Source organism: Eurytemora carolleeae, unplaced genomic scaffold (assembly GCF_000591075.1).
Source record: "Eurytemora carolleeae unplaced genomic scaffold, Eaff_2.0 scaffold705, whole genome shotgun sequence".
NCBI lineage: Eukaryota > Metazoa > Arthropoda > Copepoda > Calanoida > Temoridae > Eurytemora > Eurytemora carolleeae.
In genome coordinates this window covers 60,336-71,508 of record NW_019396596.1, presented here as the reverse complement: position 1 = coordinate 71,508, position 11,173 = coordinate 60,336, and the positions used below count along the sequence as shown (strand labels likewise).

Genomic DNA, 11,173 nt, shown 5'->3' with positions numbered 1-11,173 from the left:
GACATAATAGAAATATTTACTTTTTATTTTTGCAAACCAACTTTTATCTTTTTAAATCAAAATCGAGTAACTGGCTCAGAATTTGTCTAAAATAAAAATGGCATTTTCAGTTGTTTGTTCGTTAAACTATGACAAGGCGGGTTACCGTAAACCGAAAAGATGTTTTATAACAACGTTTTCAGCAGAGTTACCTTTTGAAAGTTATATTTGTTAAACCTGACTTTAACTAATTCTGTTTCAAAGATATTTCCCCTGAAGGTTAAGGAAGGATTTTCTTCCCGGGAAAAGTAAAGGAGACAATTAGTTCAGTACATCCTATGGACAAGGCATTTAGTTGTAGGCGGATTCCCCTCCTCTATTTTTCCTCCTCCTCCGGCCCATTCCGAGGCTCGATACACTCATCCTTTCATCTCAGTCGAGAACTTGCTTACATCCTAGGAGGATTGTTTATTAAACCATCAGTGGAAATTAGTACCTGGAGTACCTGGAGGACCTGGAGTTATTGGAGATGTCAAAGGTCAATCTTTAATTATTACAGTGAACCATGAAGTGTGTACCACCTGTATTTATTGTCCAGGGTAGATTATATCCCTGGGTTAGTAGAACACAACTTCTAGTTTTAAACCAATTTCAAGGTTAAGGATTAAACTTTTCAAATTATTTATTCCCAACTAAACTCAAACCGGAACTATTGCTCATCAATCCTGACAAGACCCAAACCTAAAGTTTTACCAAACGGCAGGGATACTAGGGATACCAGGGATATTAGGGATATCAGGGAGACCATGTATACCAGGGATACCAGGGATACCAGGGATACCAGGGATACCAGGGATACCAGGGATACCAGGGATATCAGGGATACCAGGGATATCAGGGATTATACCAGGGATACCAGGGATACCAGGGATACTAGGTATACCAGGGATACCAGGGATACCAGGGATACCAGGGATACCAGGGATACCAGGTATACCAGGGATACCAGGTATACCAGGGATACCAGGCATACCAGGGATACCAGGCATACCAGGGATATCAGGGATACCAGGTATAACATGGATACCAGGGATACCAAGAATATCTCATGTTGCCCTGATGTTTATTTTTTTCCAGATTTTATCGGTTAAAATATTTTAAATGTTGTAATAGATAATTAGTTTCATTATATTGCACAAATTCCAATTTTGGTTTGTATCCCAAAAACCATGCAAATTTTTACTCAAACCACTTGAATTAATTGTGTGCAATTCTAAATTTATTTAACCAGAGCTGAAAACTTTAGAATGGTAGATATCAAGGTTAATGCTTAAACTCCTGGTTTTACTAAACCAAAGATTATTTTAAAATGCATTCGATATCCAATAAATAAGTTAAAAATTTAACCAATCAGCGTGTCATGTTAAGATGTACTCTTTAACTTTTGAAAACCCGGTTTTGATTTTTGGTCTTGATGGTGTCATATCATTTGAACTAAACATCGATTGAACGATTGTAAGTTTTGGATTAATGTTTATTGATACTAACGTTCTAAAAGACAATAGTCCTAAAATATGTTTTTTAATAATTTGATATTAACATGATTAAATTTAAATTTGATTAAGTGCTCTAAAAGCCGGCTTGTAAACAGCTGACTTTAATTAAGCGATCGTGATTAAGGATATCTCATTGTAAAGTTTTCAGTTCGGAATATTGTGGTGCTTTCAGAGCCATGTTTGACCCTTGAATTGCTTTTGTAGCTATCTAAATTTTTTTGCATGCCATAATAATATTGTAATATTATAATATAATAATATATTATTCCAATTCCCTGTATTAAAAGCACAACAAGAAAAAGATCCGAATATGTATTGTACAGTTGTAACTGTACTGTTCTAATGCAAAGGAGATTCTGGCCTAATTCCTAAAGTATATCATTAGTAGTAAACAGATGTAAGCGTACTGTAAGGCTAACTGAGCAAACAGGTAGATAACTATCATCTCCCCTTGTTAAACCACTGTACAAAATGGTGTGCATATTAAAGTGTAGATACTTAAACAAGTATTGTTGGAATACAGTGGTAAGAGATTATATCATTACAAAGAAGACTACTTTCGATTTCAAATTTGATTTAATAGCATGGATACACATAAACATGGAAACAAAAAGAAGTTGTCGATTAAAAAAGCTTCTCTTCAATTACTTGTAAATGTAAACCTGTAATTCGAAAAAAGCTTGGAAACAATCAAAACTTAAATAAAAAAATCGTCTTCATTGTATTGATAAAAATCGCCTATCACTGTAGATAACCAATTCTCACCTGAACCGAAAAACAGCAGAAGAGGGGCTCAAAGCATTCAGGTTTATAATATTTTTCTGTGTAGATTCCTTCATACTTTTAGAGGAAATCACTCATGCATTTATTCAGAATAATTTTATTCATTTTCACACTTCTACTTAGTCTACCCAGTCAACCATTCATACTCCATCCTAGACCTAGACCTAGACTAGTCAACCAATCATACTCCATCCTAGACCTAGACTAGTCAACCAATCCTACTCCATCCTAGACCTAGACCAGTCAACCAATCATACTCCATCCTAGACCTAGACCTAGACTAGTCAACCAATCTTACTCCATCCTAGACCAAGACTAGTCAACCATTCATACTCCATCCTAGACCTAGACCAGTCAATCAATCATACTCCATCCTAGACCTAGACCAGTCAATCAATCATACTCCATCCTAGACCTAGACCTAGACTAGTCAACCAATCCTACTCCATCCTGGACCTAGACCTAGACTATTAAAGCAATCCTACTCCATCCTAGATCTAGACTAGTCAACCAATCATACTCCATCCTAGACCTAGATTAGTCAATCTATCCTACTCCATCCTAGACCTTCAAATTTTCACAAAATCCATTATTGAAGATATTTATAATTTCTATCGACAACTCAGATTACTATTATCTTTCCAAAATAAACACTGAAACAATTTTAATCCACTTTCTATCAAAAATAAACTTAAGATATAATGAAATTTCTTTCCCTAGCAAAGTTTTAACTTAATAAAATACAATAAATATTTTTCGTCTAATTTATGAATTCGATCAAACATGAATCCATTAAAATTGATTAAACCCATTCTTTCCTCACAGAAAAAAATCATTTACCAAATCAACACTCCTCAAGGTTTTTACATTAGTTAATCAGTTCATCTTCTCCCGAGGAGTTCAACTCATTCCGTTCATTTAAAAGTTCCGAGATTAGGACTGTTCCCTGATCAGATAACTGGTAAAGTTTCGCTGAACAATATATTCCAAACTGAGCAAAAACTAATAATTCTATGTTAAGAAGTCCTAGAAACTACTCCACTCTTTTATAACTTAGATTTTGAAATATTACCTAATAGTAAAGAATTCAACAGAACAGAAGTGCAAATAAAATATAAATTAAATCACAAAATAAGAAAGAAGTTGATTTATTTGGTATAAATTGAACTACTCCGCGACCTTTAAAGTTTTAACGTATCATTAAGACATTAAGATGTAATACAAGAAGAAGAAAAAGGTGTATTTATTTGCTAAAATGTTATCCTTCATCCTCTAATGAATTTCCAAAAACTGATTGTAAAGGGAATAGGGAAACTGGAAGGGAGAAGGGGGGAGGGGAGAGAAAGAATGGGAAAAGTCGCAATTGTAATGGATAAGTGGGGGCGGGATGTGTTTTATGATAGAAGAAGGGTTAGAAGTGGTGTGAGGAAATAAGGAGAAGAAAAGGAAAAAGGGAAAGGGAGAAAGAAGGATGTCAGGGAAAGAAAGGAGGAATGAGACAAGTTAACGGGATAAGAAGGAGGAAAGAGAGGAAAGAGAGGAAAGAGGAAGAGGAAGAGGAGGGGAGAAGAGAGGATGGAAAAAGGAGGAGGAAGGAGGTAGGTGAAAAGAGTAAGGAGGAGAAAGAGGGTGGAAGGAAACTCTAAAACCTAAAGTTTAAGATTTATTTCCTTCTTTCAACCTCATATATTCTAAAGCAAAGCAATTCAGACTTCGAAATTAAATTCCGATTTACTTCTAACTTTGTAAGTTTCTGTAAACTACTTGATAACACAGTTTGCTAATCTTAATGTTCTTATGTTGACCTGCACGCTACACTGAGCAGATCAGTTTTAATATGATCATCTTTTTGATCTGTCATTCCAGAGTTTTCAACCTTACCGTAATATCATAAATGTTTAAAACGTAAACCCAAGAGAAAAAAAGGTGCAAACGAAATAGTAATATTTAATGCCTCACCATATAGCGCAGGGAAAAGTTGGAAGTTAAACGTATCCAATCCCAAAGTAGGAGTTTTGAACGTCGAATTTGCGCTCAAACTCAGGATTTGCAGATCTTAAAAGGTTTAATATGTCTCAAATGAATCCGAAAAATGTTTTCCACAACACTGCATACTCAGTTCAACTACCTTACATAGCCGGTCACTCCCTTTAATGGACAAAAAGAGTTAATCTTGTTTCTATACAATCCCTTTCTTTAATCCATATCTCATTTCATTGTTTCCATGAGAGATCATTAATCTTAACCAACCAATAACTCGATTTCATTCAAAAGTTTTCAGCTTCGAACGATAAAGTTTGCTTCTAAAATAAAGTAAATAATCAAAACCCTTCTGTCAAACGTCTTGAAGCTTTCTAAATTCATTGCAACCTTCATCTAGGTTTTTCAACTTATGTCTAAAGTGCCCCGGAGCATATAAACTTTAATCTATATAGGATTAGAAACCTATCTGTAAACAGGACATATACAACCTTATCTAGGATTATAATCCTATCTGTAAACAGGACATATACAACCTTATCTAGGATTAGAATCCTATCTGTAAACAGGACATATACAACCTTATCTAGGATTAGAATCATATCTATTCGATATCCAAGAAAGAAGTTAAAAAATAACCAATCAGCGTGTCATGTTAAGATGTACTCTTTAACTTTTGAAAACCCGGTTTTGATTTTTGGTCTTGATGGTGTCATATCATTTGAACTAANACAACCTTATCTAGGATTAGAATCCTATCTGTAAACAGGACATATACAACCTTATCTAGGATTAGAATCCTGTTATGTTGTTTGTCGAAAGTAATATACTGCGGCTGAGTAAGAACTGTAGTTTTGTATCCTGGCATCCAAGGTATCTACTATCTAGTATAAAAACTGTGTCTCCAATGGAAAGGATTGAGGTTGACATATAAACTATACTGAGATCTATTGCTCAGTCCAACCATACATCTAACTACAGATTTTCCAGGATTTTCTTCAAATTGAAATCCGGACATTTCTTAGGATTGATTCTTTACCCCGGAGTAGGATATTAGTCTCAAATATATTCTGGAATTAGAGATACGTAGAGAAGAGAGGTAGAATCAGAAGATAAATTAGAACGGAGAAGAACGTGAAAAGAAAGAGAAAGGAAAGGAGTAGGAGAACAAAAACGAAAGATTAGATATAGAACAATACTATGCAGTACTTTATATGTAATTCTAGAGAACTCAGTTCTAGATCAAGAATAGAATAAGAACTCCTCTTGTTGTAACATTAATTAAACCAGACAATTGTTGAGATAAATTGAAAATGATAATGGACTAACAGAGAATTTGAAAGATGAATTGTAGGACCCTCAGATGGAAAAACTAAATATAATGTTTACTTAAGAATTATAGTACAGTAATAACCAGAAAGTTATAACTTTGAAAAGTCCAGTGAGCGTGAGACACACCCATTGTGCACTGTAAACAGGCACATTTTACTAAATTAGTGGTTAATAAGTGTCTTGTAGGACCATTTGCTTTGAAATAACGTTAAATACACTTGAGGACTGCCATAGTGTCGCCTTCCTATTTCATTGTTTTCTGGTTATCACTGTATGAGCATGTCTAGTAAGAAAATATCTAGTATGAAAATATCTAGTATGAAAATATCCAGTATGAAAATATCTATTAAGAATATATCTAGTATGAAAATATGTATTATGAAAATATCTAGTATGAAAATATCTATTGTGAAAATATCTATTATGAAAATATCTAGTATGAAAATATCTGTTATGAAAATATCTAGTATGAAAATATCTATTATGAAAATATCTAGTATGAAAATATCTAGTATGAAAATATCTAGTATGAAAATATCTATTATGAAAATATCTAGTATGAAAATATCTAGTATGAAAATATCTAGTATGAAAATATCCATTATGAAAATATCTATTAAGAAAATATCTATTATGAAAATATCTAGTATGAAAATATCTAGTATGAAAATATCTATTAAGAAAATATCTAGAATGAAAATATCTATTATGAAAATATCTNTATGAGAATGTCTAATATGAGAATGTCTAATATGAGAATGTCTAATATGAGAATGTCTAATATGAGAATGTCTAATATGAGAATGTCTAATATGAGAATGTCTAATATGACAATGTCTAATATGATAATGTCTAATATGAGAATGTCTAATCTGTATAGCTGTAGGGTAAAAAAAAACCAATTTATCTTCATTTGTTTATTCTGGACATACGACACCAGCTCCTTTACATTCTTCAATTATATCTTAGTTTTTAGATGTATCCTACATTTATATAATCTATAAATATATATACTGCAGTACTTCGTGTACCATGTACATCCCTTTATATCATGTAGTATTTCGTGTACATTCTTTAACTGGATCTTAGTGTTTTGATCTTACATTTTATTTATTTCTAAATGTATTCTGCAGTATTTCGTTTACCTTCATGTAATTATATCTTAGTTTTTAAATGTATTTGCATTTGTATTCATTTCTGCAGTACTAATTATGTATACTACAGTACTCTGTGAACATTCTTCAATTATATCTTAGTTTTTAGATATATCCTACATTTATATTCATTGCTATATGTATACTGCAGTACGTTGTGTACATTCTTTAACTGCATCTCAGTTTTAGATGAATCTNCATATAGAAGTACTTGTGTAGAATAAGAGAATTGGTAATAAAATCCTTTTTGCCTTAATGTTAGTTAGTTAATCTATATAATAGGAATATCTTTAAAACATCTCTGTACATTTATATCTTTCAAGATGAAAAATGTCATCTTATGCGCAATCTATCTTTATCTATGGGTGCATAGGATGAAACCTGAGAATCTCAGGCGATAAACGTTACATATAAAACATTTATCTAATGTTCCAGGTTCCTGTCTTGAGAAATTGATATAAAACTGTACGAAAATTCATATATTATATATGCAATTTTGTACAAAAGCCGTAGTATAAAACAGATCATATTCAACAAATATGCAACCAATCTAAAAACGACGATATCTCACAGGAGCCTGAGAATCTCAGGTTTGCTCCTATAATAATTTTTTAATATTCATTTTGCATTTTCAAAAGATATAATTGATAATATAATTACATATAGTCTGTAAAGTTCGTATTACGTTACCAGAACTTCAGCCAATGGAAGTGAAATATCGTTGTCACGTGATTCAGACGGAAACAGCGTAACCAGTATATTGCACTGCCATTGGCTTTTAGATAGATAGATGTAACCAATATTTATATTCATATATATATATTTTGTTCAATGCAGTACTTTTTGTACATTCTTTAACTACATTACAGTTTTGAGATATATCTTACATTTATATTTAATGAGAAATATATTTGATGTAACCTCTTGTTAACTTATATTTATCAAAGCAGTATTACCAAGGAATTTACACAGGAAAGCAGTGTATGCAAAATATGTACTGTGATCTCTTAATATTTGTAATTTCTAAACCACCGCCCTCATATATCATTTCCCCCTAGAATTTTGATCTCTTTCTACTACGGTACACAGATTTTATTTATTAAATTTAATCCTTCCTGAGAACAGATTTAATGAATAGCGAAAAGAGGTTGAGCTGCATAGACGTGGTTGAACGTGATTGTTTAAGTTCAAGTTAAGTTTAAGTTTAAGAGTGGTTCAACTAGTCTACGTAATTCAACTACTTCTTGTAATTCATTAAATAGTGTTAGATCTTGGAGACACATTGCTGTACAAGATTCTGAGGTCCAAATAAAAACATAAATGTCTACAAACTGTCAACAACAACATTACACTCGGAGCAATATTTAGAAATGTTTTTCCAGATTTACTCTTTAAAGCATGACATGTGTAATATGTATGTTTATTGTACATATATATTGAAAACTGCATAAATGCAAAAAGAACTTAAACTTTTTCTTTATATCTAGAATGGTCTTGTTTTCTCTATATCTAGAATGGTCTTGTTTTCTCTACATCTAGAATGGTCTTGTTTTTTTAATTTTCATCCTAGTTATCAGAGAGAAAAGGAAATTAAAATGTACTTGAACTCGTGTTTTCTGCAGACCGATAAAAACAAAGAAAAAACTATATATAAATAGAAAAGTAAAACATATTAACATCAAATAGAAAATGAAATTTTCTAAATAATGGAAATATTTCCTTGCTCATCTTCTCACATCTGTAGAAACAAAAATATAAATATTAGGTTTTTTATTCCTCCGGGGAGGAGACCCATGTTTTTAAACCCAAGATAATTTAGTATAAGAAGTTAAAATTGAACTTTTTTATGAGAGCATTATTACAAGAGAGATGGTAAAAAATGTTGTGTAATGAGTGGATTTTTGGTCTCCAAATATTTAATAGATCTCATATCCTTAAAATCTCTGGGCTGGCATGGAGCACAGGAAATTAGAGAGACTATTATTCATTCTGTACTGTACACTGCACACACATAGATAATGTACACTGCACACACATAGATAATGTACACTGCACACACATAGATAATGTACACTGCACACTTATAGTTTGCTTTTTCGGAAGTTTCCAGATTCCGGATTCGTTGTACGGAAAAAAATTGGTTTCGGAAAAAAACTTGCTTTTTGGACGTTTTTGATTTTTCATATTTTAAAAATATTCCAGAATTCCGCTTTCTTGAAAAGTCTCCAGTTTTTTAAAGTAAAAGTTCATTTTTTTTTCAAAATTCTATTTATTACTTTTATGTCCTATTTCAAAAACAGAATATTTCATTCTTACTGAAAGCAAAACATAGAAACTGAGAAAGAGTGTGGTAGGGGTGGGGGGGAGGCAGAGTAAAATACATTTTACTGCTTTATACATTTGAAAGGAAAGGGCAAAACAAGAAGAATATAGGTAAAGAGGGTGGACGGGGGGTTTGTAAATCAATGTTCAAAAAAAATTTTTGAGGAAACTGCACGATCCAGCATAAATCAGATTCAGAAACACTGCTTCTCAAACAAACAAAGATTTTCAATTTATTTCAGAAAGAATAATATATATTAAGCTCAAGATTATGATCAGTATTTTCTTTCGTTTTCTTTCCACTTTGCCAAGTTTATAGTTTTTCTTTGATAAAATTGGTAAAAAAAAATCTAGAACTTTAATTCTAAGTCAATTTATTCGGGACACATATTTATCTGGAACTCTATCAGGCCCCACATTTTTTTAAATCATCAAATCTTCAAGATCAACTGTTTTTACATTTAAAACTAAAATTTTTAATCCACTCCACTACATTTCTTTATAATCAAACCAAACTTTTTCTTATTTAATTCTGTTCCACTCAATTCTTTCATGTTTGGACAGCAATCTCATTACTTCTCCTAAACCCAACCCCTTCCATGTTCTCTTCTTCTACTTTTAATTCTCTTCTACCAATCTCCTTCCTTCTCCTAAACCCAACCCCTTCCATGTTCTCTTCTTCTACTTTTAATTCTCTTCTACCAATCTCCTTCCTTCTCCTAAACCCAACCCCTTCCATGTTCTCTTCTTCTACTTTTAATTCTCTTCTACCTAAACCCAACCTTTTCCCTTTCTCTTTCCTTTTAATCCGCCTCTCTTTTTTAAAACTCCAGTCGTCCTTTCTTCTCAGAAACCTGACTCCATTTTCCTTAATTTTCTTTTGAATCCAAACCTTTTTCTTTTCTTTCTTTCTTTTCCCCTACTATCCATGACTTTTCCTGTTACACCATCCCCTCATAACACCAACTTATTTCTAAATTCTATAAAAAAAACCGTAATGAAAATTAATATGGTCAACCTTTATGTTTATTGTTTAGTTTAAGAAGGAACTGAATGAGATATGAGATTCTTTAAGGGGGGTGGTTTTATTATTTATTTAATCTAAGTCAAACCTTCCCTCACCCTTATCCTTTATGTACAACAAATACCTCTTTTCTCCTGAACTCTGATCCTTCCTTTATGCCCTGTGTTCCAAATCTCTATTTCCAATATGGTTCTTTAATGAGATATTAAGTCAGGAGCCTATTGACTCTGTAGTTTCTCTGAGTCCAACAACGATTTCTCAATCTGACGGATAGGACACTTCATCATTCTTTATCCAACCTAACATTTCTAGATTCTAGTTCTGTATGTTTCAGATGTGATGATAAAAGACGAAGCTATCAGATCCTAATCCACTGTTTCTCCACCATTATCTCAGACGTGTGAGAATATGTAAATCTTAGAATCCACTATGAACCACTACACCAGGACGGATCTACATGATTAAAGGAAAAGATTAGTGCAGGATGGTTGAGTGTGTGCCAACTCAACCCAGAGAAGAATATGGATATATATCCGAACCTTGCAAACAGATAAACAAGTTGTGCAGGACGGAGTTGCCAGTTCTAATGGAGCCTGCCAATTACCTCACAACTCTTCTATATTTTCACAGGTTAAATTCATTTTTAGAATTTAGAGCAAAAATGAGTTCTCTAATTAAGACATAAAAGATATTAATGAGCTGCAAAAATTGCAAAACCTCTCTGATTTGGTTCATATGATTCTTTAGTAAATGGGTCAACTGCTCATCGTCAGGTTTGTATAAAAGATAATAAATCTAGGAAGAGATAAATATCTAGGTCACTGTATATTAAATATAAAGATTTAATTGAGTAGTAACTATCAGATACCTTGGTTGGGTTTAGTCTCAATATAAAATATCTGGGTTTGGTTGAGTACTCTGAACATATAATATGTGAGCTGGGTTGAGTACTCTGAACATATAATATATTAGTTGGGTTGAGTACTCTGAACATATAATATATGAGTTGGGTTGGTTACTCTCAACATATAATATATGAGTTG

The 11,173-nt window shown here is 32.4% G+C and overlaps 1 protein-coding gene across 2 annotated transcripts in view; it reads left to right on the top strand.

Moving 5' to 3' along the window:
* The first annotated feature begins 428 nt into the window (after positions 1 to 428).
* Positions 429 to 11,173, top strand: part of LOC111706081 (innexin shaking-B) — a 33,972-nt gene continuing 23,227 nt past the window's right edge. For both annotated transcript variants that reach the window (XM_023478842.1, XM_023478841.1), the window contains exons 1-2: positions 429 to 517; positions 10,465 to 10,760. The gene's annotated coding sequence lies outside the window, so the exon portion shown is untranslated. The remainder of the gene's footprint in view (positions 518 to 10,464; positions 10,761 to 11,173) is intronic.